Source organism: Megascapheus bottae, chromosome 11 (genome assembly GCF_031878675.1).
Source record: "Megascapheus bottae isolate mThoBot1 chromosome 11, mThoBot2.hap1, whole genome shotgun sequence".
NCBI classification, from domain to species: Eukaryota; Metazoa; Chordata; class Mammalia; order Rodentia; family Geomyidae; genus Megascapheus; species Megascapheus bottae.
The window spans coordinates 35132766-35152039 of record NC_143519.1 but is presented as its reverse complement, the minus strand read 5'-3'; positions in this window follow the sequence as shown (position 1 = coordinate 35152039).

The following is a 19274-nucleotide window of genomic DNA, read 5'->3' as shown; positions in this document are numbered from 1 at the left end:
GAAAAGTATGGTAATGATCCAGATGCATTGTGCTCACAAACTGACATGTTGGATAGGACCTCCTTTTGTACAACTACTTATGGAAAATAAAAATACATTTAAAATGTAAAGAAATTTGTATGTGATGTTCAAGTCATCCATATTTGAATTTCAGATTTTTTGTTTGTTTCCTATGTATATACCATGAGCCAGAAATCAGTAGCCTTTTCTTCCTCAATTGATAAAATTGCCATACTTAATGTTTTATATAAATATTAAATAAGATAGAATGCTTTGAGAATAGTTTCTGAGGGGGGAAAATAATTCTGAAGAAATGACAATAATTATTGTTCCTCATTGGTCTTCAAAAGCTGAATGGTGAATAATTTTTAAATGGCATATTAATGTAAGAATATGATCAAGAAATATTGTATCCATGAGCTGCTTTGTCAAATGGCAAGTCTTTTGTATAGCTGAAGATAATATAAATATCTATTTAATAAAACTAAAAAGAAATGAACAAACCAGAGTGATGCACACTCACTGTTCATTCTTTATAATAAACATCCTGTCTATGGTGTGTTTCTCCCAATGTCAAGTCACTGGCTTATTCCACTGTAGATTTTTGTTGACTCTTATAGATTACCATACAGAAAATAAACTTCTGATGTGCCAGATGCTGTTATAACCTTATGAGGCAGTGTTATTACTCTATTCTGTAGACAGAAGATAAAAATGTATAGATGATTTAAGCAAGATTACATCAGCAGTAAATAGATCTAGATGGAATCTATTGTGCTTATCTCCTCCAGAAGCTCATATTTAAGTCAATTTCTTCAAAGTAATTGTTTAAATTTGTTTACATTTATAGAGCAATCATTTTTGTTTTGTTTGGGAAAAATAGACATGCAATATATAGTTTCATAGTTCTAACTCCTCCCAGCAATTCCACTAAACAGATTTACTCATTAACCTCTCGCATTGTGTCTTGTAATTAATGGACCCGAAATTATTCATTACTATTAAGGCCTATAAGCTTTTCTAAATGGAAACTAATTGACATCCATAATTTTGGTACTATTCACAGTAGTTTTGTCATCTACTCAGCCTGTAAATTTTCCATTTACCTTCTTTCATTATTTCCAAATCGGAGACAACCTTTGCGCTTTCTAGTATATCTGCAATTTCTCCTGTATTGAATCCTTAGACAAATTCATTTCCCTTAAGAATAATGTACATATGGGGCCAGGAGTGTGGCCTAGTGGTAGAGTGCTCGTCTAGTATGCACAAAGCCAATCCCTGAAACCACATACACAGAAAAAGCTGAAAGTGGTGCTGTGACTCTGGTGGCAGTGTACTAACCTCTAACAAAAAGTGTCCAAGGACAGTGCCCAGGCCCTGAGTTCAAGCCCTAGGACTGGCAAAAATAAATAAATAATGTACATATAAAATTCTTTTCATAATGTCATATTGTATTTTTATTTTTATTTATGGAGTAACAGTCAATAGTATGGATTACCACTTACCTACTGAAGGATATCTTAGCTGGTTCCAGTTTTGGCTAATTATGGATTCATGAGCAGGTTTTTGAGTGGACATTTTGAATTCGTCTGGATAAATTCTTAAAAATGCTCTATAGAGCTCTATAGATGCAAAACTATCTTCTATGCTGTATATTCTCTCCAGAAGTGAAGGAGAGTTTTACTTTTTCACCTACTCAGCAGTGCTTTGTATTGTTAGTGTTGCAGATTCTAACCATCCTAACAGTTATGGGAGGATAACAGTGCTTTAATAGTTACAGCTTTGCAAAGTCTTTCTCTCATTATTTAATTTAACTTTCAGTTATTTTTAACAAGTTATTTTACAACTTCGATGAATTCAAATTTTGTAAATTCCCAATTTCAATCAATTCCAACTCATTATTTGTTTTCTTTCATTACTCAGGATTCTGGTAGTCAAGTTAAAAGTCATCGAAAAACCTGTGGTCATCTAGACTTTCTTCTGTACTATTCTCCATTTTTATAAATTTGTATTATATTGTCAGATATATGGTTCATATTGTGTTGATTTTTATGAAAATTGTAAGGTTAGCAATCTGATAGATCATTTTTGCATATGGATGTCTAACACTATTGGTTAAAAGTTTTATTCTTTCTCCATTAAACCTTCGTTGCTTCTTCCAAATTGAATTTTATTATGAAAAAAGTCAGACTCTGAGCTAACCAACAGCAAAAATAACCTTAACTCAACATATTACTTAAGATTGCCAGGTTAATGGGCTATTTTCTATTTTAATTTTATTAAGTTGTCTCATCACAAAACTTGTAATTATTATATATTTCTAATGAAAAACTCAGCACCTACGGGAAAATGAAGTAACACAATATTTAGAATAAAAGTTTTGTTGCTAAAAGGAATCTCCGTGCTAAAAGACTATAACCTTACAAAAACGTAAAGTTAAGTCATCCTTTATAACTCTTTAATTGCCTTAATTTGATTTAACTATTTCCTTTCACCTCTTCATTGCCAGATAAAGTCTCTATAAAGGGCCAGCAGTTTGACCTAGTGGTAGAGTACTTGCCACCATGCATGAAGACTCAGGTTTGATCCCTTATACCACATACACAGAAAAAGCCAGATGTGGTTCCGTGGCTGAAGTGATAGAATGCTAGCCTTGAGAAAGGCCAAGGATATTGGTCAGGACCTGAGTTCAAAGCCCAGGACGGGCAAAAATATTTCCTCATAAAACCAAAATATGTCATGATTATTGGTTTTAATCATGCATTCCATGATTTCATTGTGGTAATAAAGCCCTAAAATTCCTAATTAGGTGAATGTAGTCTGCAACTGGAAAATGTGGTATGACTTTTCTGTTTGAGGTGACATTGTTATTTCTAGTACTATCAGCTATAATCGCTATATAATCGAATACCACCCTGTGACTGTTTATAGCAACAAAATAGTCTAACTTTTCCAATTTTATTTCAGCATAAAAATGTTTCTATCTATCTATCTATCTATCTATCTATCTATCTATCTATCTATCTATCATCTATATATTACTGCCAACCATTTTAAACAATGCATTTCCAACATCATTCTTCTAGGACTGATGCCTACAAGTCATTATCATCTTGTGTCCTTGTCCCCAATCTTGTGTCCCCAATCTTGTGTCCTTGTTTCCCTGTGGGAGCCACATGGCACTCAAAGCTGCCTGCAGTCTTTCTATGAGGAAAATAATTAGCCATGGAAATCATTCACTTTCAAAAGATATTCAAATTAGCTCCATTTTCTCATGTGTCTTCCCTTTTATGACAATAAACTCCATATAAGTTATGCCAAAATGATACTGTTTGTACTTAATGCTGAGCCTTCTTTTTTATGCTGGATAGATGAGGTTTAGACACACATAAGGCTCTCAATCAGTAAATAATATAGTTCCAGTCAAGTCCAGTGATGTTGTCTTTGGAACTATATTATATTAGGATACTTAAATTGAACTTTCAAAGACAAACAGCACATCAGACTCATACCACTGGGCTCTTTACAATATAATTACACTTGTACAATTATCCAATTAAATACATAAGTATGATATGTGTGTGTAAAATTTCAAATGTAGATTGACCTTTGCCTTATGATGGTTAATGCTCATTGCTATCCTGATTGGCTTGAGAGATGGCTAAGAGACTAGTAAATAACATCTCTGGATGTGTATATGGTGAATAGAAGTCACACAGAGACCCAGTAGCTCATAAAGTCTTAGGCTTAATAAACAGATTACTCCTTTGATGGATTTATAACCCCCTTTCCCTGACAAGATGGGAATTGCTCTGCTCTAGCATTTTCTGTAGGCTACAATGGATGTACATCTTTAAAACTGTGAGCCAAAATACATCCCCCCATCTACGTTATTTGTTTTTTTTTAATTTTCAAAACTTAAAATTTATTGTAAAGATGATGTACAGATAGGTTATAGTTACATAAGTCAAATCAAAAGTATATTTCATTTTTAAGAGTGCCACCCCTCACTGATTTTCTCCTACTTCTTCGCACCTAGCCCTCCTTCTATCCTCCCCCAAATTGTAATCTTAATTACCAACATAGTAGCTAGTGAATATCACTGTTGAGTTTGTTCATCCTTTCTCCCACTGTTTTTGTGGTTCCCCTTCCCCTTTCCCAAATCAGATAAACTAATATGCAAGACAAAATATACAGAAATCAAAAACAGTGATAACAAGGAATAAATGAAAGAAGAAAGGAAGGAAGAAAGAGAAAGAAAGAAAGAAAGAAAGAAAGAAAGAAAGAAAGAAAGAAAGAAAGAAAGAAAGAAAGAAAGAAAGGAAAGAAAGAAAGAAAGAAAGAAAGAAGGAAGGAAGGAAGGAAGGAAAGAATGAAAGAAAGAAAAAAAAGAAAGAAAGAAAGACAACAAAAGTGTTTCCCTTTCTTGGATTTCATTTTAACAAGCAGCATTTTATATGTTCATATACATATAGCTATTGAGTCATTGTGATTCTCTGCTAAAGAATATGTCTGCCTAGACATATTCTATTATTATAAACGAGGGAAAACATACAGCCTACATTTCTTTGAGTTTGGCTTACTTTGCTTAATATAAGTTCTTCTAAATCTTTCCATTTTCTTATGAATGGGGCAATGTCATTCTTCCTGATGGAAACATGGAATTCCATTATGTATCTACATACCACATTTCTTGATCCATTCATCCACTTTGGGGCATCTGGGTATTGATTCCATATTTTACTAATGGTAAATAATGCTACGATAAACATGATTATTCTAGCCTGTGCTCATCAGGTGTTTCTGTCACAATGATGAGAACAGTAATGAATACAGCATTTCCTACTTGGCATCTAATTTCTTACCTAAATTTCTTCTTTGCTCTGAATTCTACTCTAAATTGATCTGATCTCCTAAAAACTCTTGTTTACAGTGAGAGGTTTTGTAGTTATTCTATACTCTTTGTGAAGTTGATTGATATGGTATTCATTACTATTCTTACTGGTTTTACAATGGTAAAGTCTTCAAGAGCTCAGGATTCTCTTCTTCTTCTTGCTATTAAACTTATTATTTTTTCTAAATCCCATGTGTCCCTATGTTTTGTTATCTATAGATCACATTGCCTTGATTTCTGCTAATGATTGAGCCCTTATATTTCCTCCTTAGGCATCTCAGGTTTTCCATCCTTAAAGTGACTTTTCCTTGTGTCACTACCTTCTTTGTTGGGGACAAAATTCATTTATGATTCCAGATGCCTTATGTCTTTCTGAAGCTCTATCTCTTCCACTTATTGTTGTAGAAGAAAATATCTAACCCACACAAAAATCTATTTCTTTATGACAGGAAAAATCTAACTTCTGTGTAGTTCCACAGGAAAGAGTTTTCATTGAGAAACTAAGAAAACTATTTATTTATATTTATGTGTTCTCTGTTTCTTTAAACTGAAGTAGCTATACATCAGACTACTGGCTGCCAGTGAACAGGAGAAACACTTTCTCAGTACTTTTATCTTTAACTCATTATTGTCCGCTAAATATATCTTGTAGAATTATAGTGTAGGCTGCCAGATAGTTCAAGAAATACCTTAGGATGGGGAGTATATTTTGATATTACTTGTGAACTGTACTAGATTTATTTAAATAAAAAATAAAATCCCTGAAAAAAAATTAAAGAAAAAGAATTATAGTGTAGAACAACAATATATATAATTACACCACACAGGAATTAAATAAAGCCAAACTTCATAAAATAAACTACTGGATATAACATTTAATATTTTCTGATATGAAAAGATATTAAAGGCATGCAGCATATGATGATGTGTGTAGCATGCATAAATATATGCATTTATGCATAGCTAAGCTATATGTCATTTAATCTACACACAAAATAGTAATAAAGCAATTTATTTTCTTATTTGATAATATTTTCCAAAGATATTTATGTACTTTTGTGATGTTAACAAAATTTATCATTTACAGTTTCACAATTACTTGTTATCATTTATAGTTTCATGATTGTTTATTGTTTATAGTATTCATTTCAAATATTGCATAACAATTTATGATAAGCATTGTAAAAATCAGTTTTAACTGATGGTACAAGTTTCTACATAAAGAATATCAAAGCTATAATTATTAAAGTCTATTCTTGAAAAATACACATACTTGAAACTGTAATAACTTATTATTACTGAAAGCATTAGATTTTCAGTTTTCTACGTTTTTATTAAAGAATTTATTAATGTTGACTTTTACATCATATTTTAAATAAGTTTAACAAACAAGTGTTCAAGGAGGGACTCTCTATTTACAATCACTGGGACTTAGAGTTTGGCCTAGTGGTAGAGTGCTTGCCTAGCATTCATGAAGACCCGGGTTAGATTCCTCTGTACCACATACATAGAAAAGAAGCTGGAAGTGGTGCTGAGGCTCAAGTGGTAGAGCTCCAGCCTTGAGAAAGTCCAAGGACAGTGCTCAGGCCCTGAGCTTAAGCCCAGGACTGGCAAAAAAAAAAAAAAATTTCTGAAAGTTTTCTACTTTTTAATGAAAATCAAGAATTACTTTCATTTTACTCTCATAATTGTACTTGAAGACTATAGGGCTCTGAATTTGTCTGTATTTGTTTAATAATTGGGTGACAATATGCATTTTATGTTCTAATTTCTCATTTACATACTTCATCATTTTGTGTTGGACACCATAAATATGTATGATATTTGGTCAAGTATCTTAAAGCATAAAACATTTTTCTGCAATGAGCCAGGAGAGATAAACCTCTTTTAAAAAAAGAAAATATTCAATTCTCTGGAAGTGAACATACTAAATCATATAAATCCATATGTTGATGTAATATATACAGTCATTTTGTCCCTGTAGGCTATCAAAGTGAGGAGTAATATAAATCATGTTATCACTAAGATAGCTTTTAAATATCTTCAACAGATTTTTCTGAAGACAAAAATAGTCTACATTTTAACATAAATGGCGAAGTATTGAAATATTTTATTTGCTCAAAACAAGTATTGAATTTGTCAAAGCAAACTGAATTTGTTTGATAACTTCATGATAAATTTCATATGTTTTAATTTTGTAATGAAATTTTAGTAATGCTTGTTATTTCCTTTTTAGAGAATGTAATAAAAGCTTTAAAACTCAAATACAGCCATTTAATAAACTTCAAAGTAGTTCATTTTCATTGAGTAAATACAAGATGAAATCAGCTATTGAATAACAGACATCAGTAAGATTTGTATAATTCTAAATGAAAATTATTTGTCTGATTTCTCTTTAAACTGTGGGTAGAGTTTAAAAATAAAAAGTATGAAATTGACACAAATAAAATGAAAATTGAAGTAATTTCGGTAATTTAAAATGTATTAACATATTGATTCTGAAAACCATGTGAAACAATACTATAGATAATTACAAATTTGATTTGAGCTATCACTACAAGAAAAAAGATAGGAGATAATTATATCACATACAATATATTTATACTCTGATCTGTAACTTAATTCAAAGATCAGCATCCCAAATTGATTTCAAGAATAACTGGTTGTCATTATCAAATTCCAAAAGTGGGAGATAGACAGACGTATATTTGTTCTTTCTTACTAAGCACTCTTTACTAAGCAAACTCTTTTGCCACTTCTGTCATACTCACCATTCTTGAAGCCATGACTCTATCTCTTGTCCAGCATATACCTGTGACTATTTTACATCCCTTTCTTCTGATTCTTCACTGTTACTCATGATAATTTGATTCTTTGGGCATAATCTGCAGCAGAAGACACTATTTGATGTAGTCAAAATCTTTTTGCAGTTAGATTCACAGAAGTCATTGGCTATTGCTCTTGCACAATTGAATAATTTCCTTTATTTGGAAGAGAAATAAAATTATGCAGCAGATTTATTGATACAATTTAAAAGAAATTGAAAAAAATGCTTCATATGTTTTCTTTCACCATCTAAATTTGTCTTTATATTGACACCAGTAAATCAGAATTAGAAATACGAAAGCAAATACCTTCTTTAGAAGGTGAATAAAACACTAAGCAAACCTGAAATGAAAACTTTAGGACACCAAGTTTTATCACAAGCTTTTCTTACCTTATTAATACTTGAGTTTTAAAATATCTATAAGCGAATGACAAATGAAATTTTAAGTCTTTATGTAGAAAAATATGAATGGTTAAGGAAATCCTATTCTGATGTACTAGTATGAATAAATTAAACTGTATGCTTTAAAAGATAAAGCCAGCTATAATTCTGAATAAATTAGTAGAATTTTGTCACTTAGAATCTATCATTGACAAGTTATGGGTATCTGGTTTTCATTTGCCACTTCAGAAACTCATGGCTCAAGCTAATCAACTAGCCAGATCTAAATTCAAGATCTTGAAATGTACTTCTGGAGGCATATAAGATAGATAACTATAACATAGTTTACAATAAATTTCTAGCATAATATCTTGCTAAATGAAAGTATACTGTATATAAATACTACATATATATAAATACTACATATATAAATCAAGATTATATGCCAAAGAAACCTCTATTTTCTCTCTTGAGCTATTCTCCCATGTGTTTTTTTAGTTTTAAGTAATATACGTATAATAGGCATACATAATGAGCTTATGCCAATATGTTTTTGCACATATGTACATGCATATAGAAACACTGAGAAAGCACACAGTTATTTTCTCTGATTATTTAATATGAATATGAAAAAATAACCTGAACACCTTTATTTGTTATGCTCTGGAAAATTGCCTTTTTCAGGCACATAGTAGTCAATTTTTTACAATCAATGATCTACTCAATTAATTGATTTATATAGCTAATATTTATAGATATTTTCTTTATGCCAAGTACTAAACTAGGTTTTAATGGGAGGGACATAATGAGGAATCTCTATGGAACTTATAATTGACTGGGAGAAAGACATAATTAAGGTGAGAAAAATCAGTAAAACATACAGGAGCCTGAAGTGCTAATGAAAGAAACAAAACTTGTAACAGATAAAAAATAAAAAATAAAAAACACCTGTCAAGGAGATAGAGGGAGAGAGCCAGTATTAAATGGTGTGATGAGGGTAAGTCTTTCCACTAAATTGAGTTCTGAATATAATTTAATACTAAAAGGAAGTCAGCAATATAGATATCCCTGGGGATACTCTTCCAGACAGAGAACAACAAGAAAAAAAAACTTGAAAGAAAACACAGGTGAATGTTCCAGGAATAGAAATGAGGCCAAAGAAGCCAGAAAGAGAAAGGTACGAAAAAGGGATAGAATTGGAGGTCAGGCATAAGAAACATGTTCTTTACATAAGTGATAGTAATGAGATTGGGGGATGAAAATTATTGGAGCCAGTCTGATTGCTGTGTGGAAATATATGTTAAGAGGGCTAAATGCAAAGTCAAGAGACCACATAGGAGAATGATAATCCACATAAGAAACAATGCTCACTTCAATCAGATGTGGTGAGAACACACTCATTTACTGATCCATTCTGAAGGCAAAAGCATTTTCTGATGCATATAATTGACATTATGATGGAAAGAATTGGTTAACGTTGAGAACTGATTTACTTTTGCTTTAAAAGACAGAGTTCATGAGGACATGTGTGTGGCATAAAATCAAGAGGTATTCAATATGCATTATATTGTTTTTTGTAATCCTCTTGAAATAACTAAGTAAAGGCAATAAAATGTGCTCCCAGTTCTTCAGCTTTGATATAGACTTGTACTGAAATCAATTAATGGCATGAGTTATTGTGCTAATTATATTTTAGCAATTGTTTGGCCTACTGCATGCTTACATTATGAAATTTATACAACATTTCTTTGGTATCAACATTTTTATAATGGGGAAGCAAGATCTTAGAAAGTAAAAGTTTTGTTCAAGGACACCAAGCAGTAACCGGTAGACAGAACATATTTGCATTTTTTTCCTTTGTTTACTACCTCTCTATATGACTAAGTATAAGATATGCTATAAAACTGGACAAGATTACCATGGGAGCTGCAGGGAAATGAGATTCAAGGCTTGAGTCCTGAGGTACTCCAGATTTAAGAGTGGAAGATATTGAAGTGAAAAATATCAGTCCCAAGGGTAGATAAAGAGCATCTTAAAAGAAGAAAATTGAGTAAGTTGTACTGTCTTAAAAGCAAAGATATTATTTCAGGAATGGTGTAATCAATTATGTCAAAAGATGCTGATATGCCAAGTAAGAACAGCTCTGAATTGATTTTTGTATTTTGCAGTTTGCAGGATATTTGGAAACTTAAGCAAGACCAGATCTAGTGAAAAGGCAAAAAAATGAACTTGAGAGGAAGTAACGACAAACAAGAGATGATTGCCCTCCCCCCCCCCCCGCAAAGATTTATGTTGTAAACTGGAAAGAGAAAGGAAAGTGGGAAGTCAAGCAAGTCAATGTCTTTGTTGTGGTAAATAATGGTAAAATGAACCTAATTGAGGTGATAGCTTTAGTGTGGCCTTGTTTCTAATCATTTCAATAAATACCCAGGAGTGGGTTGCTGAGTCATAGAGTTGTTCTGTGTTTAGTCTTTTCAGGAACCTCCATGTGAAACCAACTCAGATGCCCCTTAGTCCATAGATGGATGAAAAAAAAATGTGGTTTATGGACACAATGGAACTCCATACTCCCATCCAAAAGAAGAACATCACCCCACTCATAAGGAAATGGAAAGGCTTGGAAAAAAAATCATATTAAATGAAGTAAGCCAGACACAAAGAAACACAGGCTCCATGGTTTTTCTCATTTGTAATAATTAGTATATGCCTAGGATAGTTCTAACAGAGGTTCACAACAGCCGTATAGCTATGAACATATGACCAATTGAAATGATCTCCACAATATGGAAACAAGAGGGCTTTCTCTTTGTGGTTTCTTTTTCTTTTCGTGCGTGTGTGTGTGTGTGTGTGTGTGTGTGTGTGTCCTTTTTTCCCCCAGTTATTTCTTTTGTCTTTCCTTTTCTTCTTCTCTGGTTTATTCCCTGTGGTCATTGTTTCTGATTTGGGTACACTTTGTTTCATTGATCTGTTTCTCTGACTTGGGGAAGGAATTGCAGAAATGGTGAAACAAAGAGTGAACCATGCAACAGCTAACCTCGCTAGACCCTGTGGTAAATGAAATTACAACTTGTGGGCAAAGGGATTGGAGGAGGGAAAAGGGGAGAAAATGAGGGAGGGGGTAAGACTGCTGGAAAGAAATGCACTCCTTACATGACTTCTGTGACCATAACCCCTCTGTATATCACCTTTTAAATTAAAAAAAAGAAGTCTGGTTAAGGCCTGTTTGATTTTTGATTTGAGTAGGCACCACCATTGCACTCTTTAAGATAGAGTATGAAAGTACAGATATAAGAGTTGTTGGGAGAGGAGGAAATGAGAAAAATAAACTTATGAACTGAAAATAAGTTGTATAAATACATGGAAAAAGAAATATGTAGGAGAAGGAATATACCAAGTATATCCACTTAACCACTAATTGCATGTAGAATTACTTTCACTCCTACTATTCTGATGCCACTATTCTGAGACAAAAGTGTGTGAATATACTCTCTGACAAAACATCTTTTTGTTGCTAGTTGTAATTTACTAGTATAATACTGATACTGAGGAAACTAAGTGTATAAAAATTATATATACATTTAGCTTTAACCCACTAAGCCCACATTTACATGTCTTCTCCCCTCCTCCCTTTTCTCTTTAGTCTCACTTCTTTCTCTTCTTTCATTTTTTTTTTCCGTTTTTATTTCGCCCTTGACAAACAACACTCATATAACTCTTCTGAATGTGTAAGTTGTCAATTTTTGGCTATGTTATCTGTGCTAATTTGGAAGCTTAAGGCAGATTTTTAAAGATGTACATTAATGCCTAACTTTTCATAATCTCCATAGAGTAAACGCCTAGAAGAATGCACTTTAGCTACTTAAGAGGCTGAGATCTGAGATTTGCAGTTACAAGCCAGTAAGGGCAGAAGAGAATGAAATGTAAAAGTTAGAAGTGGGGTTGTGGCTCAAGAGGTAGAACACTAACCTTGAGCAAAAAAGCTGCCCAGGCCCTGAGTTCAAGACCCAGGACTGACCCATGCATGCGCGTGCACGCGCGCGCGCACACACACACACACACACACACACACACACACCATAGTTTTCTACAAAATACATATTTTAGAAAATGAGAGAAAAATAAAAGAAATTCCTTTAGTTTTCATTGAAATTTTACTTTTGTGAAAAAGATGTCATTACTCAATTCTGATATATGTTTAATCATGAAATTTATCTAGAAAGCTTAAGAATTATTTCATCCTTTCATCGTTTATAGTTAAATAAACAAATGGGACAGATGGCTGAGTTCAGAGTTTCTTTAATATTTACTGAAAGACTTTGGCAATATGTCAGTTATAATTGATCAACATTACCTTCTCCTTCTGAGAGAAAGTGATCTAAATAAACTGTGGTGGCTTAGAATAAAATCTTATGGGAAATATGGAGAAGAATATGTACCATATAAACCTATCTAAAATTCTGAAATTAAAAAAAGTTGGTTTATGAGTTTAGTTGGTAAAATTTTACACTTGTATTTTTATTCTCCTACAAAGAATTTCATGCCAATTGCTAAAAAGGTATATCAAAACATCATTACTCTATTATTCCATATTTTATCATAAATGTCAGTAAAATGAATAAATAATTTAAATTCAGACTTTATTTTAAGTTGCTGAGAAATAAGATTTCTGAGAAGTCATACTACACTTCAAATCAATTTAATCTGTTTCCTTACGCTTTCAGCATCACTCAAAAATTGAACATGATAACTTTTTGGCTTCATCTTTGGACATCTACCTAAATGCAAGAGTCAGGCCCTTTATTTATGTCTTTTTTTACATAACTGATTCGAAAAGAAGAGTGAGAAAACAAATACAAGAGACACAACCCTGAACGTGTGCTACTTTTAAAATGTCATCCATTTAGAGATGTTAACTTATTTTTATAATATTCTATCAGATACATTTAACATAGTAAGAGCAGAAAAAGAGCCTGTCTAAGCAATCAGGGCAAAGGTTCCCTCACTGAGGTTCTGCACCATTTTCCATGTCCTTGACCAATCTCATATTTGGGAACCCCTAGACATCTCATCACCATGTCTTGAGCAATCATGTTTAGCAGTTCCTTAGAATCACATCACTGCCAGTGCTCCAACAAGACTTGGGCATAACCAGTGGACTGACTGAATCTAGATGTGTGAAACAGAATGCTCACAAACACATGTAGAGGGGCTATACAATGTATGTAGAGTTTGTACACAATGTGGAGAGTTTCTGACTAGATCTGGAGAATGATATGGCCTGGTGATTCTTCAGTGGTCTCAAAGAGTTAGCTAGCTCTCTCCTAGTGACATCTTATGAATTCAAGCACAATATATCCCAGATGGCTCCTTTGCTGAGATCTCTCCCATCTACAAGGAGCATTATTTATCTTTTTATTTATTTATTTTTTGTACCTATTCTGTGTCTTGTACTCAGGGCCGGGGCATTGTCCCTCAGCTTCTTTGCTCTAGGCTAGTGTTCTATTCCTTTGGCCACAGTTCAACCTCTAGCTTTTTGGTAGTTACTTGCATATAGGAGCTTCATGAGCTTTCATGTCCTGGGTGATTTTGAAGCATGATATTCATATCTCAGAACCTTGAGTAGCTAGGATTACAAGTGGCACCTTATTACTACATATTTCTTCAATTAATCTTTGATATCTTATTTCTTCTCCTTCAGTTCCCACAGACTCATTCTTTAAGACCATACAGAAAATGGACCCGGTGCTAGTTTTTTAGCATTTCCATATCAATATGATTAAAGTATAGATAGAAGTGGAGATAAAACTCATTGCTAAGTAACAGGAAAATATGCTTTATCTTATCTACAACTCTAAACAAGCTAAAATTGATACTTAAAAGATTTAAATTACTTCATTCCTGTAAAAGTATCTTTCCTATGTTCAGAAAACAGACACATTTATAATCTATACAAGCTTATGCAGGGGAGTACATGTACTCCCTGGAATAATTTGAATATAAGAAATAGCAATGAAGATAATGCATTAAGCACATTAACTATACAAGAGCCATGAAATTAGCTAAAATGAAAGGGAAAACTAACAAATATGAAGTATTAAAACTAATTATTATAAATATTTATACATTCCAAATAGTGTGAGTTTTTAGAGAATCCATTCCTGAAGAACTCTAAGTAATAAAGTGTGGAATAAATAATAGGAGCTAAAAGTTAGTTACCGACTTTAATGTAATCATGAGAATCAGGCAAACAATAATGCCCAATGAAACATTAATTAACAGACTGAAAGATTTACAGAGAAACCACCAAATTATTATTGGTGACTGGGTACAAGTGACTCTTGCATGTATTTCTAGCTATTTGGGAATCTGAGATCTGAGGACTGAAATTAAATGCCAGCCTGGGTTGGGAAGTTTGTCTGGCTCTTATTTCCAATTATTCAGGAAAAACTGAGGAATGGAGATGTGGCTCAAGTAAGAGAATGTTAGCTTGAGAAGATAAGCCAAAGGAAAATACTCAGATATTTAGTTGAAACCCTAATGCCTGAAAACATTCCCCCCACCAAGCAAACAAACAAAAAAGGTATGAATCCTAATGTATCTAAAGGAAGGAGGACTACATGTTTTATTCTTTTAGTATTAAGCTAAAGAAAATGATAAAGCAATCTGTAAAAAAGTAACTAATTTATATGAGTTTAATTGATATGAAATTATATGAGGATAAACCGACACACATGTATATGTGCATATATAGTAAAATATAAGCCAATTGAATTGGTTTCTCCAATAACATTATGACAACAGAAACAATTTACTATATGCTCCTTTCTTAGGTCATGATTTGAACAAACTCATTATAGATTAACATGATTCCCAGTGTAGAAACTGTCAACTGTGTCCCTATTGTCAGGTGGATTAGAGCAGATTTTGTTTCCAAAGAAATGAATATTTTTCCTATCTGGAAACCATATGAAGAAATGACACAGTGATCTTGCCTTTCTATCAAACATGGAACTCTCACTGGCAGAAAACTAGCAGAGTACTTTCCTCATAAGCAATACAAATCAAATGAGCTACCAGAAGGCACCAGGTGCTAAAATATATTTGACACACATAATAGAAAACAAAAAAATCAGAGGAAAGTGTTGCTTTGGAAAATTAGAACACTAAAAATGCCTCTTTATACTGAGGGCCTGTGCTGAGGACCATAACTACATCTTGTATCAAGAAGAACAGAAATGAAGGCTATGCCAGAAATGTAAACAGCCTGTTGAAGTGTTGAAGGTAGTAAATAAACCACATGGATACATATTTTAATGATGCATTTGTTTCTTTTGTTATTTCTTCTATTTTATTCTTTACTTTCTCCCACTCTCATTTATTTTACTTTATTATTCTATTATTTTAATTTTAATTCCATTTATTTCACTGTGTTCAAGTATGTTTCCTTTAAAAATGCTAACTGCAAATTTAAATAGCAGAAAGACATAATAGAGAAGAGAGATATCACTAAATAGAAAGAATTTATGTTAATTTATTCTATTTATTTATTTGTCATTCATGAGGCTTGAATTCTGGGCCTGATCGGTGCCTCTGAACTCTTCAGCTCAATATAGTGCTTTACCACTTTGAGCCACAGAGTCAAATTCTGGCTCTCTGGTGATTAACTGAAGATAAATCTCACAAGGACTTTTCTGCCAGAGGTGGATTTGAACTACCATCCTCAGATCTCAGCTCCCTGAGCAGCTAGGATTACAGATGTGAGTCACCAGCACCTGACTTTATTTTTTATTTAATATACTTTTCCAGTCTTGAAAGTAGGATTGTTATTTCCAACAAATATCAGAATGGCTAGACATACAAGAAGATCAGGAATCAAATAAAAAATAGATATATCCCCTTTTCTAAGATTAAGATGAAAGCATATTTGTTAAGTTTAAGATACAAGATTTTCATGCTTAGGATAGGTTATCTGATATCTGCTTTAAATCATAGGAAGAGCTATCTAAATCTTTCTTTGAAATGGAAAAAAATAGAAATTCTTCTTGGTTGTATAAAGTAAGGAAAAATGAAAAACAGGTTTTTCTGTAGGAGATATTTAATTGCTCACTCGCTAATGTATGTATATGGTCAGATTGAGATATAGTAAAATTCATTTTTAAGCTACTAGTGATTATGTATTTGGTCATATAGTATCAATAATAAAATATATGCAGTTAACATATATACATATATGTAGATACAAAAGAAAAAAAGAGGTAAGAAAGAAGAGAGAATAAAAGGAAGGAAGGAAGCTAGGGAGGAAGGGAAGGGAAAAGAAAAAAGAAAGAAAGCTGCAAAATTCACATGTTTTTAAAATCATTTTTACAAATACATATTTGATTTTTTAAGCACACCTTATATGTATAATTACACACTACATTTTGTATTTGGGGGTTTATCTGTAATTTATTATTGCCACAAGTAAGCATTTGAAGGCAAAAATGAGTGTTATTTTTTGTACTTTACAGTCCTACTGAGAACATGTGGATTACAGAAGAAAGAAATAAGAACTAATTAGTAATCACAGATCATAACCATTCACAAATCAAGGCTAATTATATATATATAAAGTCTTGCAAAAATATTCTCTTTATGTGCTCCTTTAAAATGAAAAAAAGAAAACTACTACTCAGCAAGACATTCAGTATCATATTTAGAAGCCAGTTATTTAAAAATAATTTAAGATCAATCAAATTTAAGATTTCCTTGTAGATATATTAATCAGGCAATTCGGTATCCTATTTCATATGGTGTTAGAACTAGATAATCATTGATACAGTTTCTCCTAGTGTATAAATGATTCACTTGAAAAAAAAAGTTAAATGCATTGGAAAATGTTTTTCAAATTATTTAAGAACCAAGCATATCCTTTAACAAATGGTCATTTTCTCTTCACATCAAAAACTGGACCATTCCACTTAAGTCCGGGAACAGGTTAGGTAAACAGAATTCTTATTTTGTGAACAGAACCAGATAGATTAGCTTTTTAAACCTTTCCAGTGAAAGATAAAATGAGTAAAGAACTGATATCCTAAAATGAGTCTGCAGCCACTCCATAGTACTTAGTAAGTCATTAGCTCACGATTTCTCCCACATTAGCAGACTTCTCTTCAGAGCTCTGCCGTAATTCACAGCATTTATCAATCCACACAAAGAGTCAAAGCAGTAAGAAATGTGCTTTTCATTGTCGATCACAGGAGCCAATTACAACTTCTAGTAAATCCCCATCTAAGGCAGTGAAATGCAAGGCAAGCAAGAAAGTCACTTTTCCAGGGTCTGCCTTTTCAGCAAGATTTGACAACTTATAAAGAATGATCTGAAATGAATGATCACGATCATTATATGTCTATCATACAAGTGTTGAATGGATATGGTCTACATATCACTATAAAAATAAGGAGGAAATGTAAGGATATTGAATTAGAAGGATTTTAGAAGACTTGTAATCTTATAAGCAGATACTCCAGTTGCAGCTGCTATTTTTTCTCTTAATTTATACAAAGTAAAGTACAATTCAGCTTTTGAAATCATTTTTAAGTTCAGTAGCATTTTGATGAATAAGGAGATGACATTGATCAAGATGTATTATATTTATAAGCTGTTTTTTCAGAATTGCAAGTCATTTGATCAATTAATTAAAGACAATTTTTAATTAAACACTTCTTTTTTTTAACTTGTCATATGGAAGTACTAAGGCAATAAGCAGAGGCTGGGAGTTTGGCCCAGTGGTTAAAGTGCTTGCCTAGCATGCATGAAGACCTGGGTTCCATTCCTCGGTACCACATACATAGAAAAAAGCCAGAAGTGGTGCTGAGGCTCAAGTGGTAGAGCTCTAGCCTTGAGAAAGTCCAAGGACAATGTTCAGGCCCTGAGCTCAAGCCCAGGACTGGCAAAAAAAAAGAAAAAAAAGACAATAAGCATTCATAGCTAGTATTACCAGTAGTTAAAATTTTAGAGTTGAGCATTGTAATAGGTAAATTAGGAAGTTATTATAATGAAAATATTAAAGTGTACAAATCCAGCTGAAGGTACCTGTAACACAAAAGCCAGAATGATCAGAGATGACTGACTTTCTTTTGTGATGGAATAAGAAATATTTTTTTTCAATATCAATGTAAAAGTTTGATGTTATATTTATTTCATTGAAGATTTGATATCTAAGTATAAACTCATTGCACATTCATCAGATTAGCAAGTATAGTAGATAGAGAATTAAGGATTAAATCTGAAAATTCCAAACTGGAAGATTTCACAAGACAAAATGGAAATGGCCCAGTTTTTCAACAAGTAAATAGTAAGAATTGCAATGAGACAGAGCAATTATTACAGATTAAGAAATGTTATAATATACATACCAAGTTACTGCGTGTTTCTTGTTGCATCTCTTAATTCAAGCAAAACAAAATACGTATTTTAAAGGCAAATTAAACTGAAATGAGCTGGTTGTTAAAATACTTTTAACATTGCTGTCATACTGAGTGTGGAAGCTTGTGCCTATAATCCCAGCAGTCAGGAAAAGGAGGCAAGATGATTGATTCTGCATTTAAGATCAGCCTAGAATATGTCAAAGTAAGAGACTCTTTAAAAAAATATCAAATCACATCCACCTCACACAAAAAAGCGTTGGGATGTAGCTTAGTAGTACATTCTTTACCTCACATAAGCATCACCCTGGTCTAATCTCATCACCAAAACAAAGAAAGTCTTAAGTTTTGCTGTGGTTTATTTTTCAACTTTAAGTACTTCATTTTCAATGAAGTATTAAGTTGGTCCTCATATGATTTTAAATATTTCAAACAATGTTAACAAACATGAAATGTAGGGGTCCGGGAGTTTGGCCTAGTGGTAGAGTGCTTGCCTAGTGTGCACAAAGACCCAGGTTCAATTCCTCAGTACTGCATACATAGAAAAAAGCTGGAAATGGTGCTGAGGTTCAAGTGGTTGAGCTCAATCCTTGAGGAAGTCCAAGGACAGTGAGCAGGCCCTGAGCTCAAGCCCAGGACTGGCAAAGAAAAAAACATATATAAAAGAATAAAATGTAGGCTGGGTGCAGTGGCTCATGACTGTAATCCTAGCTACTCAGGAGCCTGAGATCCAAAGATTACAGTTCGAAGCCAGCCTGGACACAAAAGA